Raw genomic sequence first — 23,299 nt, forward strand, 5'->3', positions numbered from 1 at the left:
GCGGTGGCCGGATCTCAGCTCACTGCAAGCTCCGCCTCCCGGGTTTACGCCATTCTCCTGCCTCAGCCTCCCAGGTAGCTGGGACTACAGGCGCCCGCCACCTCGCCCAGCTAGTTTTTTGTATTTTTTAGTAGAGACGGGGTTTCACCGTGTTAGCCAGGATGGTCTCGATCTCCTGACCTCGTGATCCGCCCATCTCGGCCTCCCAAAGTGCTGGGATTACAGGCTTGAGCCACCGCGCCCGGCCTTACAGGACTTTTAAAGGCTACTAAATCTAGCTTCTGTATTGCTTTAACTTTTGTCTCATATTTTTTTATCTTTGTCTTTCTGCTATACTCTCAGAGAATCCCTGAATTCTTTCTTCTAAGCTAGCTAATTTGATCTTCACTCCATCTACTGAATTTTTAAAAGATCATATGTTAATTCCAGTAGTTTCTTTTCCATAGCAATCTTTTCCTTTTTGGGTGGACACGGTATCTTCCCAAATCTCTCTGTGGATTTAAAGTTGATTCTGTACCCTATATAAACTGTCTCCTCTGGTGTTTCATTATTCAGTTAGTTGAATTTGGTGCCTCTCTTTCAAACTGCTGGTTTTCCTGAAAAGCATGGCTCTTCCTGGTTGTCTATTCCTATTTGCAGATGAGGGTCTAGACTAGAGTTATATTCTGACTGCTGGGGTGAACTTGTTCAACCCAAGTGAGAATTCCTGTTTGCCCAACAATAAACTTAAATTCAGATCACAGGAGTCCTATCTAGAATGAGTCTATAGGCGAGAAAGAAACCATGTAACCAGCCAGGTTCTCCTTTAATGGTGGAAGAGTATCCCATCTTCCAGGTGCTGGAGGGTCAATATCCTTCAGGATAGCTGCAAGCTACCTAAACTACTGCCCCTATCTTTCTTGCTATACAGCACTCACTTTAGAATTTCCTATGGACAAACAAGCAATTCAGAGAGCTGAATTTTGGGCATTATTTCAGCAGGAAAACCATTACAGGCACCTATACTAATTAATAGGTAAATGGTTTCGTTTTCCATGGCTTCAATTATCTGGCTGTACTCATGGCTTGTTCAATCTCCAAGTGCCTTCCTGCTTTTGATGTTGGTGGTACTGCAGGATGCCAATTCTTGGCTGGTGCTTTCTACTTTCTGAATAAGGTCACACGTTCACTAAGCTCTCTTGGGTTTTGCCATTAATTGATTTCCAATTGCTTTATTCAACCAGAAATTCATCATATTCTGATTCATACCGCTGAGGTTTTCTTGTTTCTCTGGATTTCTTTTTACATTCTTTTTGTGATTTTAGAAGGAAGGAAAAAATAGGCCGGGCACGGTGGCTCATGCCTGTAATCCCAGCACTTTGGGAGGCCAAGGTGGGCAGATCACAAGGTCAGGAGATCGAGACCACCCTGGCTAACACGGTGAAACCCTGTCTCTACTAAAAAAATAGAAAAAATTAGCCGGGCGTGGTGGCAGGCGCCTACAGTCCCAGCTACTCAGGAGGCTGAGGCAGGAGAATGGCGTGAACCCGTGAGGTGGAGCTTGCATTGAGCCAAGATGCGCCACTGTACTCCAGCCTGGGCGACAGAGCGAGATTCTGTCTCAAAAAAAAAAAAAGGAAGAAAAAATGTGTGTGTTCTCTAGTCTATGTTGAATTTGAAGTCATTATGAATTTTTATGTGCCAAATAAAACAGCATGGAAATATGTAAATATAAAAAAAGCAAAAGAACCTATGAGACACCAATAAAAAAAAATCAATAGTAGTGGAAGGTTACAACTCTATCAACACTTAACAGATCAACTACTCTAAAAGGAAAGAGAAAATGTATATAATCAGTATTAATCTAATAACTGTAATTCAAATTCCATTCTCTAAGAAAAGAATATTTTATTTTCAAACAGTCCTGCCTACTCCATGTCAAGAAGGGGAAAAGAAAATGTCTACTATTTACTATTGTAAACAGAGCCCCATCCTTCCTTGCCCTGTCCCATTTGGAACTTTTGTAGGCTTTGCTCAAATATTCAAGGCCAAATTTTTGTATTAGTTTTTCCATAAAACCATGTTGAGCCACTCAGTAATTTCAAGGTTTTGTTTGTTTAAAATCTAAGAGTCCAAACTTTCACAATCTATTAAAACTTGGCCCTAAAATGACAAACCTTCTTAAAGCCTGATTTTCTCAAAGCCCCTATTCCTGCTCAGATTAAGAGTTGACACAATACTCTCTGAACTTACTTGTACCAATGAGCTACAAACACTACACTGTTTTAAATGCTTTTAAGACTTAGCTTGATGTGAGGAAATGCACACACTTTCTAACTAGTTCTCAGATATTTAAAGCAGTAGAACCTCCTTAATAAAGTATTGCCATTTAATGCATTCAATAATTTAGCAATATCCATGTTCATTACATAACATTCTACCATATATCATAATGGAATGAGTAAAACAACTCAACTCTTTGGATCACTCGTTTATTTCATAGCGAAAAACTTTAAAGTAGCTTACTAGTTTTTGCTGAAATTCTGAAAAGAAATTCTATTCACGTTTCCTCTACTGAAGTATTCTACCTTTAGGTGCAGACTTAGTTCGAGCAGTGTAAGAAACACTTAATGTAATCGAAGGATGAAGACAGTATTTTGACACAGTATCAAGTGGAGATTTAGATTACGCTGTACATGGAATAAATGAAATAAAACCATCCTAGGTAAAATTTTTAAAAGATTAATTTCTGTCAAATGCAGCACATGATGAAGAAAAGTTTAAGTATCAGAAACTGTTTTCTTACACATTTCCTTTTTCTTGCACCTGCTACTTTTCCCAAAATTGGGTGTTTAATTTATCTCTGAACTAGTCATTAACATAGTTGTTAACTTAGTAAGTTCTTTTCTTATCAAACCCCTTCTCAATGAGCAATATGTCTCCTTGTATTAGAAAATCTTTCTGGCCGGACGCGGTGGCTCACGCCTATAATCCCAGCATTTTGGGAGGCTGAGGCGGGCGGATCACAAGGTCAGGAGATCGAGAACATCCTGGCCAACATGGTGAAACCCTGTCTCTACTAAAATACAAAAAATTAGCCAGGCATGGTGGTGCACAACTGTAGTCCCAGCTACTCAGGAGGCTGAGGCAGGGGAATTGCTTGAACTCAGGAGGCAAAGGTTGCAGTGAGCCAAGATCGTGCCATTGCACTCCAGCCTGGCGACAGAGCGAGACTCCGTCTCAAAAAAATGAAAGAAAGAAAAGAAAACTTTTCTGATACCATATTAACATTTGGGGTTTTTTTTAAATTAGTGCATTCTCGCTTTCATGTTACTTTATTCAAGCTACTTAAGTGCTTTCCTTCATTTTCTGGTAACTAGTTGTAAAAATCATGCCTTGCAGGTTTACAGTTTTTAAAACATTCTAAATTTTCTTTTTCTTTTTGAGACGGAGTTTCACTCTTGTTGCCCAGGCTGGAGTGCAATGGCACAATCTCAGCTCACTGCAACCTCCGCCTCCCAGGTTCAAGCAATTCTCCTACCTCAACCTCCCAAAAGTAGCTGGGATTACAGGCATGCGCCACCATGCCTAGCTAATTTTTTGTATTTTTAGTAGAGACAGGGTTGCACCATGTTGGCCAGGATGGTTTTGAACTCCTGACCTCAGGTGATCCACCTGCCTCAGCCTCCCAAAAGTGCTGGGATTACAGGTATGAGCCACCGCGCCCGGTCCTAAATATTCTTAAACTATGACCTTTCTTAACATAATTGTCTTGCCAACTCTCTTGTCACTGATCACCAACACTGTAATTTGACTCATACTGACCATACTGTATCTCACCTACATGAATGCATACTTACTATTATTGCTTTTCCTAAATACATTACTTTGGGCCTATGAGGTTCTGTAAACTCGGTGTTAACACTTACAGTATTCTCTGTACACCTTAAACACCGGCAAGAATATAACACTAGGCCTTTCAACAACTAGAACAAATATTTTAAATGGACAGTTCCAGAATTGTGGGGTATTTTTACATTGATCTTTTGCCAATGCAATTAGCAATGTGTTTTGCACATGGAATTTAATCCTTTAATCATTAAAAAAATAATAAAAGAAAAGAACAAGCTGGGCAATGCGGGGGCAGGTTTGAAATACACCGCTTCTCACAAGACCAATAGGCATGCTCCAGGTTGAGTATCAGCAACCATTACTTTCATGACCATTCTCTGGAGCAAAGCTAGGGAGCCAGCTAATTTTTACCCCAAAAAAATCTCCAAACTAGGCTTTTTCCAGGGAGTTGGGAAGACAATAAAATACAAGATAATAATCTAAAAGAGGGCAAGAAACCGGGAGAAAGCACAAACATATATAATTTGAGATAAGAAAAAAAAAAACATAGATACAGAAAAAAAAAACGACTTGTATGAAAATGGTCTAGAATTCTACACCAGCACATTGAGGGGAAATGTAAATTACCAGCATTAACTCAATAAAAGAAAATCCAATCATCATGAATATTTTTTTAAAAGGGGGAGGGGCCTGAGCACAGTGGCTCACAGCTGTAATTCCAGTGCTTTGGGAAGCCAAGGCAGGAGATCACTTGCAGCCAGGAGTTCAAGACCAACCTGGACAAAATAGCTAGACTCCATCTTGACAAAATAATTTTAAAAATTAGCTAGGCAGCTGGGCATGGTGACTAATGCCTGTAATCCCAGCACTTTGGGAGGCTGAGGTGGGTGAATCACTTGAGGTCAGGAGTTCGAGACCAGCCTGGCCAACATGGTGAAACCCCATCTCTACTAAAAATACAAAAATTAGCTGGGCGTGGTTGCTCGCGCCTGTAGTCCCAGCTACTTGGGAGGCTGAGGCACGAGAATCACTTGAATCCAGGAGGCAGAGGTTGCAGTGAGCCGAGATCACACCACTGCACTCCAGCCTGGGCAACAGAGTGGGACTCAGTCTCAAAAACAAAAAAATGAGCTAGCCATGGTGGCGCACGTCTGTAGTCCTAGCTACTCAGGACGCTGAGGTGGGAGGATCACCCGAGCCCAAGAGTTCAACGCTAGAGTGAGCTATGATCGTCCCACTCCACTCCAGTCAGGGCAACAGGGTAAGACCCCCGTATCTTTTAAAAACGAAAAGAGAAAAGTTGTCTAATGTTACCCCTTTCAAAAAGCTCCAGTCTTCCCCCCAAAGCTTTTTTTTTTTTTTTTAATAGAGACGAAGTCTCTCTATGTTCCCCAGGCTGGTCTCGAACTCCTGAGTTCAAGTGATCCTCCCACCTCAGCCTCCTAAAGTGCTAGGATTACAGGCATGAGCTCCATACCCCGCCTTTTAAGAAAACTACCTGAATTGAGGAAGAAAGCTTTCTCAACTCCTTTTACAAAACTAATTTACCATTTAAAACAAAACCTAGGCTGGGCATGGTGGCTCACACCTGTAATCCCAGCACTTTGGGAGGCCAAGGCAGGAGGATGACCTGAGGTCAGGAGTTCAAGAGCAGCATGACTAATATGGTGAAACCCCATCTCTACTAAAAATACAAAAATTAGCCCGGCTTAGTGGCGGGTGCCTGTAGTCCCAGCTACTCAGGAGGCTGATGCAGGAGAATCGCTTGAACCCAGGAGGCAGAGGTTGCAGTGAGCCAAGATCGCGCCACTGCACTCCAGCCTGGGCAACAGAGCGAAACTGTCTCAAAAAAAAAAAAAAAAAAACCTAACAAAAATAACTTAACCAAACTACAAACTTGGTTAATTATGAATCCCAAGTCAAGTATCTGCAAATGTGATCCATCACGTAAATAAAAAAAAAGCACATCTATCATCTATGTACATGTATGCACGCACGCGCACACACACACAGACACAGACCTTGGCACAGTATGGGTACTCTAAAATTCACGGATGGAGCCAAATAATGGCCCAAATTAATAGGTCAAAAAATAAACCGCCTGATATTCTCAATACATGCTGAAAAGTTGAAAGTGAACGTCTACTTTTGATTTAAAGCAAACTTTTGAGTCAAATTGGGATAGATATTTAACAGTTAAAAAATTAAATAAACAGGATGCATGCTAAAACATGGATGACCTTGAAAACAATATGCTAAGTGAAAGGAGCCAGACACGAAAGACCACGTTATACGATTCCATTTATATGAAACGTCAAGAACAAGCAAATCCATGCAGACAGAAGGTAGATTAATGGTTGCTAGGGGATGAAGGCAGCGGGGAGAGGAGAGTGATTACCAATAGGTATAGGGTTTCTTTTTGGGGTGACGAAAATGTTCTAATTAGTGGTAATAGTTACAGAACTCTGCATCTACTAAAAAACCACTGAAATGTACATTTTAAAGGGTAGATTTAATAATAGCTTTATCTCGATAAAGCTGTTTAAAAAATACTCAAGTATATGCAATCTTAAACCAGTTCATGTCAGAATGTGTGTTTTGGGATATGAGAATGATGTCAGTCATCACTTTATAACAAAAAGACATCTATTAAACCTAAGGTAAAACATTAGAAGTATTCCCTCTAAAGTCAAAATTAAGACAAGAATGGCCATTAATACTATTATTATAGGATTGTGTGAGAAACGCCAGCCAGTGCAATTAGGTAAGATGATGGAATACAAGACATAATTATTATTTGAAGGAAATTAAACTTATTTGCATATGTTGTATCTAGGAAATCCAAGAGAATCAACTGAAAAACTATTATCAATATGAATTCATAAGGTGTGCTGGTACAAAATTAATATATTTGAAGACAAAAGCTTTCTTATGTAAACACTTAAGAATGAAAAAATCCCACTGATAAGAGTAATTAAAAACTCTACTGTGTGGGAATTTTTTTTTTTTTTTTTTTTTTTTAGACAGAGTTTCACTCTTGTTGCCCAGGCTGGAGTGCAATGGCACAATCTCAGCTCACTGCAACCTCCACCTCTCGGGTTCAAGCGATTCTCCCGCCTCAGCCTTCCGAGTAGCTAGAACTACAGGCATGCGCCACCACGCCTAGCTAGGGATTTCTTTTTTTTTTTTTTTATTTTATTTTAAGACAAATAAATTGAGAAACAATCTTGCTTTTGAATATGTTACATTAGGGCCAGGTGCAATGGCTCACACCTGTAATCCCAGCACTTTGGGAGGCTGAGGCAGGTAGATCACTTGAGGTCAGGAGTTTGAGACCACGTTGGCCAACATGGTGAAACTCCGTCTCCACTAAAAATACAAAAGCCTCGGGAGGCTGAGGCAGAAAAATCACTTGAACACAGAAGGCAGAGGTTGCAGTGAGCCAAATTTGCACCACCGCACTACATTCCAGCCTGGGCGACAGAGGGAGACTGTCTTTAAAGAAAAAAAAAAGAATATGTTAGATTAGTAGTATCAATTCTCCCTTAATTAACCTCTACATTCAATCAAAATCCCAATACACCTATCTTTAAATCAACTGACCTTGTATGTGTAGGTCAACTTTTGGACTCTATCCTGTGCCATTGGTCAATCTGGCTTTGCGCCCACTAATTTAATCACTGTAGCTTTATAATCAGTGTCGATATATGTTAGTGTAAGTCTTCCAACTTTTTCTCAAGATTGCCTTTGCCATTCTTGGCATATAAATTTGAGAACCAGCCTATCCAAATGAAAAAAAAGCAGCAGCAGCCGCAGCAACAGCCCTATTGAGATATTTACTGCGATTGCACTGAACTTCTGTATATATCAACTTAGAGAGAACTGACATCTTTACAATACTGACACTTCCAATCCAATGAACATGGTTATCTCTTTCCATTAATTTAGGTCTTCTTTCATTTATTTTAGTAAGGTTTTTATTGAAGGCCTTGGTACACTTTGTTGGATTTATTTCAAGGTATCAGATGTTCTTTGACTTTACTATAAATTACATTAGTTTTCAAATTTGATTTTCAAATTGTTTGCTGCTGGTATAGAGAAACAGAGTTGATTTTTGCATCTCAATGTTCCCCAAGTATAATACAATAAAATTAGAAACAAATATCACAGAGATAACAGTAATACAAAAAGAAAATCCTATAAATACAAAGTTCTAAATAATTTTAATGGGCAACAGGAAAATTATGGAGATCATGATATATTTAGAACTAAATAATAAAAACCAATTCATATCAAAAATCATAGTATCCAGAGATAGGGAGAGGCTGGTTAACAGATACAACATTATAGCTAAATAGGGGGAATAAGTTCTAGTGTTCTATAGCACTGTAGGGTGATTATAGTTAAAAGTAATTCATTGTGTATTTTCAAATATCTAGAAGAAAGGATGTTGAAAGTTCCCAACACAGAGAAATGATAAATGCTGAAGTGACAGATATGCTAATTACCCTGATTTGACCATTACATTGTATACATGTACATAATGACTCTACCCCATAAATATGTACATTTTGGCTGGGCTCAGTGGCTCAGGCCTGTAATCCCAGCACTTTGTGAGGCTGAGGCGGGTGGATAACCTGAGGTCAGGAGTTTGAAACCAGCCTGGCTAACACAGTGAAATCCTGTCTCTACTAAAACTACAAAAATTAGCCGGGTATGCTGGTGCACGTCTGTAATCCCAGCTACTCAGGAGGCTGAGGCAAGAGAATCACTTGAATTCGGGAGGCGGAGGTTACAGTGAGCCGAGAGCACACCACTGCACCCCACCCTGGGCAACAGAGCGAGACCCATTCTCAAAAAAAAAAAAAAAAATTTCAATTTTTTTAAATAGCGTCCAATTATAGTCTAGAGAAAATTTCATAGTTTTTAGTGTATATATTATAAAAATAGATTAAATATGAATGAGCTAAGCCTCTCAATTTTTAAATGTCAGAATGAATGCAAATAAAACAGAAGGAAAATATTAACCACAGGAGTAGAAATAGAAAGGATCAATAAAAATAACTATGTTAAAGGTCTAATAATAAAGGCAGCTACTGGCAATACTGATCAGAAAAAAAGGAACAAACTAACAAAATTAGGTTTTCAAAAGTCATCAGGGAAATCTGTATTTTATAATAACGCATCTGAAATTTAATATTTTTCTATAAAATTGTTCATTTTGTATAAATGACCAAAAAAACCTCAAGAACAGCTTAAAAAAAAAAAAGACTTATCATCATGAAAGAAACGATTATCAGAAACCACAAATTTACACTCAGAAGACACCAAGCACAGATAATTTCACAGATGAGTTCTTACTTTTAAGAAACAGATCGTCTTGCTCGGACAAGGTGGCTCACGTCTGTAATCCCAGCACTTTGGGAGGTCAAGGTAGGCCCATCACCTGAGGTCAGGAGTTCGAGACCAGCCTGGCCAACATGGTGAAACCCGCCTCTACTAAAAACTGCAAAAATTAGCCGGGCATGGTGGCAGGCACCTGTAATCCCAGCTACTCAGGAGGCTGAGGCAGGAGAATCACTTGAACCAGGGAGGTGGAGATTGCAGTAAGCCGAGCTCATGCCACTGCACTCTAGCCTGGGCGACAGAGAGAGATTCTGTCTCCAAAAACAGAAAAGAAACAGATTGTCTCTATTAAATAGCAACTGTTTAAAAAAGAAAGAAAGAAAGAAAGAAAGAAATACTCCCCAATTTATCTTGTGAGGTTAATATAACTTTGTTATCCAAACAAGATTACATAAAAAAGGAAAAGTACATGGCAATAACAAAGATATGCAAATATCCAGGAATCCAAAAACAGTTTAAAATAGAAAATGTAGGACCCACGCTATAGCTCACGCCTATAATCCCAGCTCTTTTGGAGGCCCAGACAGGACAATTGCTTGAGACCAGGAGTTCAAGACTAGCCTGTGCAACATGGCAAGACTGTCTCTACCAAAAAAATTTAAAAAATCAGCCCAGCATGGTGGCACATGCCTATGGTCCCAGCTACTTGGGAGGCTGAGGTGGGAGGATGGCTTGAGCACAGAAGGTCAAGACTGCAGTGAGCCATGCACTTCCACCTGGGCAACAGAGCAAGACCCCATCTCAAAATGTAAAATAAAAAAACTAAAAATAAAACAGAAGAGTAATTAATTTCATCACGCCAACAGATGTAGCAAAAGCATTAGCAAAATTAAAATCCTGCTCACGGTAGAAACTCTAAAACTGTAAGTAAAAGAGAACTGCAACTAAAAAATATCATCCAGCCTGGCCAGGATGGTGAAACCCCATCTCCACCAAAAATACAAAAAAAAAAAAAAAAAAAGAAAGAAATTAGCCGGGCATGGTGGCACATGCCTGTAGTCCCAGCTACCTGGGAGGCTGAGGCAGGAAAATGGCTTGAACCCAGTAGGCGGAGATTGCAGTGAGCAGAGATCACACCACTGCACTCCAGCCTGGGCGACAGAACAAGACCCCAGTTCAAAATAAATAAATAAATAAAAATATCATCAGCACCCCCTCTCAAAAAAGCCCACTACAATAACATATTTAATACAAAACATTAGAAGCACTCCATTAAACTAGAGAAGGATGCCCATTATCAATGCTTCTACTGAACACTTCAATAGAGGAATTAGTCAATGCAGTAAAACCAGAACAAGAAATATGAGGCAAGAAGGAATGGAAAAGAAGAAATAAAACTGTATTATTTACAGACATGAAAACTACTTAGAAAATACAAAGAATTATGAACTGTGTTTCTGTTTGTTTGTTTTTTTGTTTTGTTTTGAGACAAAGTCTGCCTGCCTTGGCCTCCCAAAGTGCTGGGATTACAGGCGTGAACCACCACACCCGGCCATGAACTGTTATTACAACTACATTTCTCTGACTCTGAAGATACTAATTGTAAGCTATAGCCTTATTTTACACACGACTAAGAAAAAAACATTGCCAATTAAACTGATACAGTATTTTCTTATTATCTAGGATTTTCATTCTAGATTTATCAAGACTATTCAGACTTATTTAGACAAACTTTTATCATATCTTGTGCATAAGAAGCAAAAGAAATTGGCCAGGCGCAGTGGCTCATGCCTGTAATCCTAGCACTTTGGGAGGCCGAGGCGGGCGGATTGCCTGAGTTCAGGAGTTCAAGAACAACCTGGGCAACACGGTAAAACCCTCTCGAGTAAAATATAAAAAATTAGCTGGGCATGGCGGCGTGCGCCTGTAGTCCCAGCTACTTGGGACACTGAAGCAGGAGAATTGCTTGAACCCGGGAGGTGGAAGTTGCAGTGAGCCGAGATCGTGCCACTGCACCCCACCTTGGGCGATAGAGCGAGACTCCATCTCCAAAAAAAAAAAGCAGCAAAATAAACTGTTAAGGTATTCCTACAACTTCACATTCAAGGTCCTACTATGGATTGCTTTTCCACTTAAAACTGTTCAACTGTTGCTAACAATATTGTGCTCTGCCAATAAGAGTGTTGGTGATGCAGCACTTCTTAAAATGATCCATTATTATTTATGAGATTTTCTTTCAAGGCAGACACCCACTTCGCAATTTCTTCCACCTCCAGTTTTATTATTTGGCATGAAATAACAATACAACAATGCACACACTCATTTAAAGTGATGACAAAATGAAGAGCCCTGACCAAGTTTGTGCATGTGCAGGCAATGATAACTACATCATGACTGCTGCCTAGATAACAGTGATTATAGGACACCATCAAAGATCTGTTTTGATTTCAGATATGTGAAGATGTAGGTAGGAAAAGTGTACCTCAGAATCTATGTAATATGATGAGAGTTCAGCAAGGTTACTTGATCAATACATATAAGTCAACAGTGATCCTTATACATCAGCAATAATAGAAATTATAACTAAAAGAAAATCCTATTCACAATGACAACAAAAATTACACAGTATCTAACAAAAATATCTAATAAAAGTTGTGCAAGAGCTTTATGAAAAGTAGTAGCACATACCCAGAATTCAAATCCCAGCTCTGTTAGCATTTATTTACATGAATCTATGTATTTATTCTATAAATTTGAGGCAAATATAAAAATCCAACAGTTTTCACAGAAATTGACAAACTAACCCCAAAATAAGCAAAGGGAGGAAAATAGCTAAAATAATCCTGAAGGAAAAGTATATTAAGTTTTAATTATAAAGTCATTATTATTAAATCAGGATAATATAGATATTGAGATAGGCAAACAGATCAATGAAACCAAAAGAGAGAAACTATAAACAGATACTATGTGGGAATATGATATACCTCAGGAGTTGCATTACAAATCAGTGGGGAGAAATGCTGAACTATTTGATAAATCCACATGAAAAAGACATGATTCCTACGTCACACAATACAGAAAAAACTCCGGTGAATTAATGACCTAAATATGAAAAAGCACAGTATCACTACAACCTTGGGGTAAGGGAAGAATTTATTGAAGACATAAGAAAACACAAGCCATAAATGAAAAAAATTGAGAACTGGCTACCATCATATTAAGAAGTCCTACATAAAAAATTTTCCACAGAGTTAAAAGCCAAGCCACAGACCAGAAAAAGATATTTTCAGTATATATAATCACAAATTAGTATCCAGAATATAAAACCCATAAACCAGCCGGCCACAGTGGCTCACACCTGTAATCCCAGCACTTTTGGAGGCCAAGGAGGGCTGATCACTTGAGGTCAGGAGTTCGAGACAAGCCTGGCCAACATGGTGAAACCCTGTCTCTACTGAAAACACAAAACTTAACGGGGCGTGGTGGCAGGTGTCTGTTATCCCAGCTACTCAGGAGGCTGAGGCAAGACAATTGCTTGAACCAGGGAGGCAGAGGCTACCGTGAGCCCAGACCATGTGCCACCACACTCCAGCCTGGACAATAGAGCAAGACTCCATCTCAAACAAATAAAAATAAATAAATAAAACCCATATACCAATAAGGAGGAGGCAACAATCCAACAGAAAAATGGACCAAAGGTATATATGCACAAGCAATTCATAGAATACTCTGATGGCCAATAAATATATGGAGGAAAAAAAGGTCAACCTCACTAGTAATCTTAGAAACGCAAAATGCAAATAGCAAGGAGATGCCATTTATACCCAACAGATTGGGAAAAAATCGCAAAATCTAATCCTTTGGCAGTGATTTGGGGAAATGGGATCAAACACAGCTGGCGGGAGTGTCAAATAGAAGACAATTTGCCATTTTGGCAATTCCCAGTAAAGTTGACAATGCACAGACTTCTTAAATGAAGCAATTCTACTTCTACTATATGTATATAATCCCAAGAAAGACAAACCATGTATAAGGATGTTCATAGCAGTAGTATTTGAAATTAAGAAACTGCAAACAGCCTATCGGTCCCTCCAAGAATAGATAAATAAACCACAGTATATTTATACACTGAAATACAAATAAAATGAATGAACCAGACTAGCAGTTTTCAAACTTCGTGGTCTCAGGACTCCTTTGCATTCTTAAAAATTAAGGAGCACAATAAAAATTTAAAAAACAAAACAAAAAACAAAAATTAAGGACCACAAAGAGTTTTTATGTGGGTCGTATCTACAGATGTTCATCATACTAGAAATTAAAACTGAGACCTTTAAAAGCACTTATTAACCTATAAAAATACTTTTTTAAATTATTTTTATCCCTTTTGTTGAGATATTTTTTATAACTTTTATTTTAGGTTGGGGAGTACATGTGAAGGTTTGTTACACAGGTAAACTTGTGTCACGGGGGTTTGTGGTACAGATTATTTCACCACCCAGGTATTTAAGCCCAGTACCCAATAGTTATCTCTTCTGATCCTCTCTCTCCTCCCTCCCTTCACCCTCTAGTAGACCCCCAGTGTCTGTTGTTTCCTTCTTTGTATTCATCAGTTAGCTCCCACTTGTAAGTGAGAATATTCGGTATTTGGTTTTCTGTTCCTGTTAGTTTGCTAAGGATAATAGCCTCCAGCTCCATCCATGTTTCAGCAAAAGACATGATCTCGTTCTTTTTTATGGCTGCATATTTATTTTAAAATAAGTATTTTTCTAAACAAAAAATAATAATAAAATGAGTGGCACTGTTGTACATTTTTGCAAATCTCTTTCATGTCTGGCTTAATAGAAGCCGGCTGGATTCCCGTAAGTGTTTCTGCATTCCATCTATTATGACACCATATGTCATGCAGCCTCTGTACAGTATTCCTATAGTATACACGAAAATGTGGGTGAAAAGGGCAAATAAAAAGTATTATGAAAATAGTTTGGACTTCATGGACCCCCTGAAACAATCTTAGGGATCCCCAGGAATCCCTGGAGCACACTTTGAAAACTGCTGGACTACATAAACACATTGCATGGATAAATCTCAAAAATACACTGTTAAGTGAAAATAATATATAAAGTATGGTTATGATACTGTTTATGTAAAGTTCAACACACAAGCAATACCTGATATTGTTTTGGTACATACATATTGGTACAGGTGGTTACTTCTGGTGAAAAGAAGACAGAAAAAGGATGCGGAGGGACCCTTTGAATCTGAGAGATTTTATTTATTTAAACAACAAAAAGATATGAATCAAATATGTAGCAAAATATTAAGATATCTTAAATCTGGGTGATTCTGATTTTCAGTAATTTTAAAATATTCCATAACACTTTTTAAATATATTTTTTAAATGCCTAATGGCTGTGTACTTAAGGCCACTCAATTTCCTTAGAGTATACTTCCTTTGAGTAAAATACAATTACAAGATACCTGGGTTTTATAAAATGTTGTCTGGAAAAATAATTTGGCAGGAATAAGAATAGGCTGGCCATATTCCAATCAGATAAGGGATGGCGGGAGGGGGTTACTCCTTGACCTGGTGCCCTAATAAGTATGCCTTAATATGTATATCCCTTAGTTGAAAAACACACTGACTGGATACCTGATTTTGAACAGCTGAAAACTATTCAACTACATAAAATTCTCTGCACCCAATAACTGAAATGATTGCTTTTAGAGATAATGGTCCATATGCCAGGTACTTGGAGACAAAGATAAATGAGAACTTGTCTCTATATTCACAGTGCAGAAGAGAAAAACATAAACACACAGTTCAAATATAATACATTAAATGCTAAATTAAGGGGAATCCCACCATAGAAGACAGAGAAGGCACAGAGTTTCTGAAACACAGCACTTTTATATAATACACCTGTTGGCCGGGCGCGGTGGCTCAAGCCTGTAATCCCAGCACTTTGGGAGGCCGAGACGGGCGGATCACGAGGTCAGGAGATCGAGACCATCCTGGCTAATACAGTGAAACCCCACCTCTACTAAAAAAAATACAAAAAACTAGCTGGGCGATGAGGCGGGCGCCTGTAGTCCCAGCTACTCGGGAGGCTGAGGCAGGAGAATAGCGTTCACCCGGGAGGCAGAGCTTGCAGTGAGCTGAGATCTGGCCACTGCACTCCAGCCTGGGCGGCAGAGCAAGACTCCGTCTCAAAAAAAAAAAAAAATACACCTGTTAACATGCTGTGCAAGTTTCCCAATTTGGGAAATACTGGATTTAAGAATAAGTGGGATGAAAAGAAAGTGAAGACAGGTGAGGTTTTTGTAACATGAGCAAACCTAGGAATATCTGTAAAGAGAGGATAATGATGCAAGAGACGGCATCACGTACAGAGCTCGGTCCCCTAAGGAGGCAGCCACGGTGAAGAGCAGGCGCAGAGCAGCAGTGGGGCCTGTGAGAGAGCCATCCCTCCTGCAATCCCCCCTGCGGCAAAAGGAGGAAGGCCTAGGTGAAGACAGAGGAAAGGCACGAAGGGGAAGGGAGGGAGACTTGGCTCTTTATCAGATGGCCATCTACCCTTCTCAGTGAAGTAAAAGATTGGGTAATCTTTGCTGAAGGTGAGAGATTTCAAGGACCAGTTGAGTAGTTTCAAGAGTGAAAAAAAGTTTGGAATTGCCAGTGTACACAAGAACAAGTAATACAAAGAAGATTATCAGTGACAGTATCAGTCTAGATGGGTTAAGTGAGAGGAAGCATTTGCAATGAGAGTAAGCATTTACAAAAAGCAATGTGGAAAAAAAAATTGGAACACATTCGTGAGCATGTTTTCTTAAAAAAAGAAATCTGCATCTATCTGAAAAATACACAGAAATTAAAAACTAACACCTTATTTATCCAGGGTGGTTGGATTCGAAGGTGTTCCGCCAGTCAATTTTCCAAAGTTTCAAGGTCTACCCTTTCAGGCAGAAATAATTTTATATTTAACCATTTCTAATTGAAACTAAACTACACACTTACCTGTCTTAATCACACAACTTGACTCTAATCTTAATCTTGAACATCCACTGTTGCTGTACTGGGCAGCAAAACAATTCTATCTTCTTAATAGTTCTTCTATGTCTTTCCCAGCTGTCAAAATATAAAAGCACCTGGTTCTTCTAAGTTTATGTTTACCCTTAACACCTCAACAACCACAGCCCGCCTTCGCAACTTACTTCTAGTCAGCTTCATGCAATGCACTGTTTCTCCAACTTGTCTAAACCACACCCCTTTATAATAAACATGAGACTCTCATTCCCTCCAGCCCTTTCATGGAGCACTGCTGCTCATGACCTGTTACAGTCTAGAAATATGGAAAAACTGAAAATGGGTATCTATGCCACCTAAAGGTTTCCATCATAAAATTCTAGGAAACAGGCAGGGCACGGTGGTTCATGCCTGTAATCCCAGCACTTCGGGAGGTCACGGCAGGCAAATCACTTGAGGTCAGGAGTTCGAGACCAGCCTGGCCAACATGAAACCCCGTCTCGTGGCAGGGTCCTGTAGTCCCAGCTACTAGGGAGGCTGAGGCAGGAGAATCATTTGAACCCGGGAAGCAGAGGTTGCAATGAGCCAAGATCACACCACTGCACTCCAGCCTGAGCGAGACTCGGTCTCAAAAAAAAAAAAAAAAAAAAAAATTACCACGGGAATACTCATTTCTCATTTTCGTCAAATAATCCACAGCACTAGTCCTGTACTTTCCAACTATGGTAAATCAAATGTTAGAAACCCCTCCCTATTTGTGTACCATAGAAATTCTGACAATTCTGAGCAAAAGATTATTTCGGATGAGAAATCACGACAGAAAAAAGGAGTAGCTGTCTTAACAGAGACGCATCGTTCCAAAAGCAGCAAAATTTGCTTAACTTCTGAACATTCTTGTAATCGTTCTGATAAAAAAAAAAAAAAAACACTGATCAACTTACTACTCTCATTATTTTTCAACTCTGAAACTTTTCCTAGTCCAATGGAACTACTAAGTACCGTAAAGCACAGCTCAGGGAACAGACAGCAGTGGGAGGCGGGAGAACGGCTTGAGCCCAGGAGTTCGAGACCAGCCTGGGGCAATATAGCAAGAACCTGTCTCAAAATAAAAAATAAATAAGTAAATAACAAGGTGCAGCTCAGGTGTGCCAACACTCTTCTAGTTGAGGGCACCCCTGCTGCCTCCCCCCTTGAGTATAAGACCCTTCACCTGGCAAGCAAGCGCTTCTGCAATCTAACTTTTCTAGCCTGAATTCCCACCACTCCCCTACCAATACCATCCACTTTTGCCAAACTGTAAATACTTACTGTTTACTGAAGAAGCTTCACCCTTGAAACGTCCTTTCTCCACCTCCACCTCTACCTAACAAAGTCCTACCCATCCCTCGGTAACCTTCTCAAAATGCCACCTATTAATACTTCAGGAACCCGTCCCTCCCTCATCCTCCAATGGGAATCTTGCTTCCCTCGGAAATCCCAGTAATTAGTTGTACCTCTCACTTTACTGCATTTCACCTTGCCCCACCTACCTCTAAACATAAGACTTCTTGCAGCCACCGTCTGCATTACAAGAAAGAACCTTTTTAATGTTTCTTAGCATCTAGCACGGTGCATCGCTAACAGAAGGCTCCCAGTTTATCAAGAAAGTTGTACAGTGTGCAATAAAAAAAAAGTACGTTAGGGGATGAAACTCCGCCTTAAAACTTCACGAATGAAAAATAGAAATAACATGACAGGCAAATGCACAATATGCACCACACTAAGTTGTCCACCAATACGAAAATAAAAAACGTCTGCCCTTCTTACTTCTCAATCAAAAAAATACTACTAACAGATCACTAATGGCTTAAATCGTTTTTCAAGAAAGTTGTTTCCACATAAATGAGTACGAATGATTCAAAATTTTATTCCTCCGCTTTCGTGTTGTGTAATTTTTTTTCCTATAGGACAAAAGAATGGCAAAAACTTTCCCATCAATCTTTATTTTTCTTTATTCAGATACTCGGGGCGGTAAAGATTGTTGGGAAAACAACCGCATCGAAAACACCTTAGCAGCCACATAGATTTGACTTAAGCAAAAATAACATTTCCTGGGGTCCCGCATGCCCTGTAAGCTCAGGTGTCCGGACTGCCACCTGCCCCGACTGCCCTCGAGTGGCTACAGGCGCGGGGTAAAGGCGCAGAGCCGGGGGCGCTGAGGGCGAAATAGTCCCGGCGCCCGGGAGGCGGCGGTCGCCGCCTGCGGCAGCTCAGCTGAAACGCCGCGGAAACTGCAGCCAGTCTGCAGCTTGCTGCGGAAGGCAAGGCAGGAAGGTGGCGCTGCCGCCTAACGCCTGAAGCCCGAGCGCTCATCATGGCGGCAAGGGCAATGGCCGCCACGGGGAGCGAGCACGCCCCTCCGCGCGCACACGCCAACGCGCCAGGCCTCCGGGGCCAGTCACCGGCGCCGCTGCTGCCGCCGCCCGCTCTCCCACCCCGCCTCATGGGCTGTAGCGGAATTTTCTCTCCAGACACCGCCTCCAAGATGGCGGCTCCACCTCCCGGCAACCCCCTCTATCGTCCCCTGCAGCAGGCGCCGAGCCGCCGCCATCTTGTCCCCCGTCCCTCCCCCCCCCTCACCGATATTTACATAGCGAAAATCGGCCCGGCCGGCCTGCGGCCTTCACCTCACGCCTGCAGCCTTCGCCTCCTCGCCAGGCCTCACCCCGGCACGGTGCCCCGGGTCGGCCGCGGAGCCGACTCGGGGCCCCTCGGCCGCCTCCGGCACAACCGGGCGACCCTCCCCCAACCCCCGCCCGCTTACGGAGCGCGCCTCCGCCGCCGCTCGGGGCAGCCGGGCTCCTCCCCGGGCCTAACTGCGGCCTCCTCGGGGCCTGCTCGGCGCCGCACGCCACGCCGCCCGGCCTAGCGCGGGAGGGCGCCTTGCGGGCCGCCGACCAGGCCAAGACCAGGCCGCTGTGCACGCACTAGGCCCCGCGGCCGCGGCGGCACCCGGGACTCACCGGACGGGCGTGCAGGCGGCCGGCGACGGTGGCGGGTGCTGCAGGCCGGCCTTTCTCTGGAGCACTGGGCCGGGCTCCGGCTGGTGGGGCGGGCGGAGGGAGGGAGGAGGGGCCGAGCTCGGAGCTGACAAAAAGCGGCCCAGCTCCCCGGCACGGGCCCGCCGTCAGCACGTCACGTCACCGCCCGGGAGAGAGACCCAGGAAAATGCGGAAGGGTAGACAGGCCCCCTCCTCCGCCCGGTGGGTCCCTCTGGCGCCCCGGGTCGGCGCCGTTCCCGCCCCGCGACCGGGGAGCCCAGTGGCCTCGCTGCGGCGGGGTCTCCGGCGGCCGGAGTCTCAGTGACAGCGCCCCCCTTCTTTCCACCTCCTCCGCGCTCCCGCCCGCCGCCGCCACACGCGCCGCTGCCGCCGCCTCGGCCGTAAAGCCCGCGCGGGGCCGCGGTCGGCGGACCCCGCGGAGAGGCAGGCGGCCCAGCCGCCCCCCACCATGTCCCGTGGGCCGCGGCCGCCCCCCGGGGGCCTCCCCGGAGACCTACCGCCTCTCGCGCCAGTCTTGGCCGAGGCTCCAGCTCGAGTTGTTTGCAGGCCCTCAGACCCCCGCCCGCAGTAAATGTGTTTTCTTCATCCCCGTGGCTGGGGAGGAAGATAAATTTAGCAACCCCCGCCGTCCCCTGCCTTCGCTTTAAAAAAAAAAAAAAAAAATCTTTGAAATAAAATGAAAATGGGCTTGCCAGTCTAAAAGGGTGTGCGGGAAGGGGGGTGGAGTGGGGGGAGAAGGGTTATCCCTAGAGCACCTACCAGGCCGTCTACTTTTTAAAAATAAGCAGTCAGAGAGCCAAACTGATTTTATTAGTTTGTACGGGGGAGGGAGATGAGCAAAGTTGCATTTTGAAACGTTTCGCACGTTGCAAAGAACAGGAATTTTCTGTGTATTTTCCTATGTACCCGTGTTTCAGAGCTTGGGGAGCCTGTGAAATGTAAGACTGGTGTCATCGTTTCATAAATCATGAATTTTCCACATTCCTTAATAGAGAGGAGCCCAATTGGGTATGGATTTTTTTTTTTTAAACAAACTGCTTAAACAAGCCTTTTGAAGTTTCAAAAGCCTTGGGAGAGAAGAGGAAAATGATTAAACAGCACTTACCAACTTCAAAAATGTGCATTTTGCACTTTACTTAGTTTAAATGTTTATGCTATCTCCATGCTGAACTTGGAACCCAAACTGTTTTAAAGTTACTAGGGAAAAGTTAAATAGTGGAGTCTTTACATTAATCTGGAATCTGGCATGCTATCCTTCCACACAGCACTAAATGTTAAAAGACATTTGTAAACAATAAGAAACACAAAAGTTATAAAGCAAATAGTATACTGGTGTGAAATCTCTAAATACAGAGGCCACGTATTTTAGTTGCCTGACATAACTCTTTAAAACTCCCAGAATGCAATTTGTCCCTTCCCTCAGACATCTCTCAATCACAAAATGCTTTCAAAAAGGAAAAACAAAAGTAGAGTAAGAAGAAATCTCTGAGCATGCACTGGATGGTAATTTTCCTCGCGGGGCTTTAGTCTGAATTTTTCCAAGCGATTAAATTTCCTTTCAAAAATAGTAACAGCATGTATTCATTGTTTATAAAAATTACATTAGGCTGTGATAGAGACTTTCACAGAAATTTTACAGAAAGGTAGGTGAAACTAAGCAATGTTTCAATCAAAAAAAACAACAAAAAAAAAACGAGAAATACCTTGTGTGCCCACGTTAATACTTCTTGCACTCCCAGGCTGGAGTGCAGTGGCGCCATCTTGGCTCACCGAACCTCCGCCTTCCGGGTTCAAGCGATTCTGATTCAGCCTCCCGAGTAGCTGGGATTACAGGCACGTGCCACCACACCTGGCTAATTTTTCTATTTTTTTAGTAGAGACAGGGTTTCACCATGTTGGCCAGGCTGGTCTTGAACTCCTGACCTCAGGTAATTCACCCGCCTCGGCCTCCCAAAGTGCTGGGATTACAGGTGTGAGCCACTGTGCCCGGCCACCCACATTAATATTTCAAAACATTGATAAGCAGCGTTTAAGTACTTTCCAAAGGCCTCAGTTTGATGCTACCGTATGGCAAGAATGGAAGCCAGGTTCCCTGGCTCACTCCTGTAATCACAGCATTTTGGGAGGCTGAGGTGGGAGGATCACTTGAGCCCAGGAGTTCAAGATTAGCCTGGGTAACATGGTGAGACCTCGTCTCTATTAAAAAAAAAAGAATAGAGCCTCACTTCATCATCCATGCAACTGTAAGCAGCATGTTCAAGACAGAAAAACCTAATGTCACCATTATTGTTAGTTTTTCCATAATTGCCATCAAATACTTATACATCCACCAGTGTAAAGCACTTAAGAAAACAGTGTCCAAGGCAAGCATAAAAGAAAAAGATGTTTTCTCAGTTTAAAAGATCACAAGTAGTTTAGGGATTGATACTTTCAAAAAGCCCTTTGTCATTACTTTTCATACAGGAAGAGACTGTTAACTTGGGTGGGAAACAAAGAAAGGATGGCCTAGTTGTATTAGATTAGATAAACCTTTATTAAAGTCCAGCAAACTTTATAAAGTCCGGTTATTTTGTAGGTGACTATACAGATAAGGTCAACTATATTTTCTTAAGTTTTAAAAAAAAGTAATTTGTACTTTAAGCCCATTTATGGAAGTCTGTAAAGAACATTGTTAAACTGGTAAAAGAACAATGATAAAAATCATTTCACTAGAAGTACACTTAGTTAGTATTATACTCATGATAAAGTGAAGATGAAAAGGAAGTGTAAACAGCAGAGATCAGAAATTGTTTGATGTGATAAAATACAAAATGCATTTTATGAAAGTACTCACAATAGGACCTTGAGGACACCTAAGATCCTTGAAAGCATTTGGTAATTAAGCACCAGACATCTTGCACTTAAAGGACCTACTGCAGCCTATCTTGCCTTGATAATTTTGATAATTGTTTTCGTATTAGGCACCTTTAGAATTCTGGGCACAGGAAGTAACAAAGATGTGCTTGCCCTTGGGGAACTCGAATAAGGAGGCTGTGTAAGGCAAAATAAAAACATTCCTAAGTACTTTCATTTTCTCAAGTAAACATAATAAAAGGAAATTTTATCTAGGGAGGTCGAGAGCAGAACATTTCAAAAGAGAATGCTATGAATACAAAATAGCTGGTTTCAAAGCAGTAAAAGGAATTTTGATTACGTGCTAAAATGTATTTGTTCCTTCAGAGCTGTTAATGTACATCAGATAGTTAAAAGCATTTACTCACGGTTTTGACAGTGTTTTAATAACGTAACTAAAAATCTCTGACATGTTTATAGGTCCTTGAGCCAGAAACGATAGAAGGCCTTTCAATCATTTTCCCGGAGAAAGATTAGTCAAAAAAGAAGCTGTTGATTTTCACTCCACATCAGAGACTGATGAGAATTCAAATAAGAAGTAATACATTATTGGCTTATGAGAATATGTACACCTTCTTGAATAAAGTTGTGGTTATTCTGTTTTTTTTTTTTTTTCTTGTATCCCAAACATTAAAAAATATTTATCTTCCCCCAGAAAGGCCCTAGTTTTATTGAACTAAGCATACCCTATAAAAATTAACCATTTATCTGATACCTGATACTTAGGTTATACTTACTTAGCGTGAGCAAGTTGCATCTTCTGTTGGAATTCAGTTGGCCATAATTAATGCCAGTTAATAATTTTTCACCTGAGCCCGTAAGCCACACACTCTCCCAAGGAGAATAATTTTAAAATAAACAATGACTGGCAAATAGGTGATTTTCAAGCAGTGCTTTTTACATGAGTCACTAGTTGAACAAGATATTGTTTAATTCCTGAATATAATGTCAAATTCTTCATGGATTATAAATCACAGGGCACAGCAAATAAACTAGCTCCACTAAAGAGATTAAAAAAATCAATATAGAGACCTAGAAACAATGAGCAGTAGCAATGAGCACCCCTGGTGTCCAAGTTGGGGCCTCTACAGTTTTCCACCAAAGGAAAGGGAGAAGTGATTGATTCCAGGTCTGGAGCAGGAAAGTATAAGATAAGCCAGGAACA

General features: G+C 41.4%; 1 protein-coding gene and 1 long non-coding RNA gene across 8 annotated transcripts in view; one reads left to right on the forward strand and one right to left on the reverse strand.

Annotated features, from left to right (window-relative positions):
• ZFX (zinc finger protein X-linked) overlaps positions 1-19,593 on the reverse strand; it is a 67,908-nt gene extending 48,315 nt beyond the window's left edge. For 2 of the 7 annotated variants that reach the window (XM_023202580.2, XM_023202585.2), the window contains exon 1: positions 19,204-19,591. The gene's annotated coding sequence lies outside the window, so the exon portion shown is untranslated. Of the gene's footprint in view, positions 1-16,192; positions 16,697-17,142; positions 17,297-19,203 lie in introns of those variants that run through there. The other 5 variants (XM_023202579.2, XM_023202581.2, XM_023202583.2 and 2 more) reach the window with 5 other exon arrangements.
• Positions 18,845-22,786, forward strand: LOC111536269. Its single transcript, XR_002729692.2, has 3 exons — positions 18,845-19,443; positions 20,160-20,250; positions 22,555-22,786. It is a non-coding gene; the product is annotated as an uncharacterized LOC111536269 (long non-coding RNA).
• Positions 22,787-23,299: the final 513 nt, after the last annotated feature.

This window comes from Piliocolobus tephrosceles, chromosome 12, assembly GCF_002776525.5.
Source record: "Piliocolobus tephrosceles isolate RC106 chromosome 12, ASM277652v3, whole genome shotgun sequence".
NCBI lineage: Eukaryota > Metazoa > Chordata > Mammalia > Primates > Cercopithecidae > Piliocolobus > Piliocolobus tephrosceles.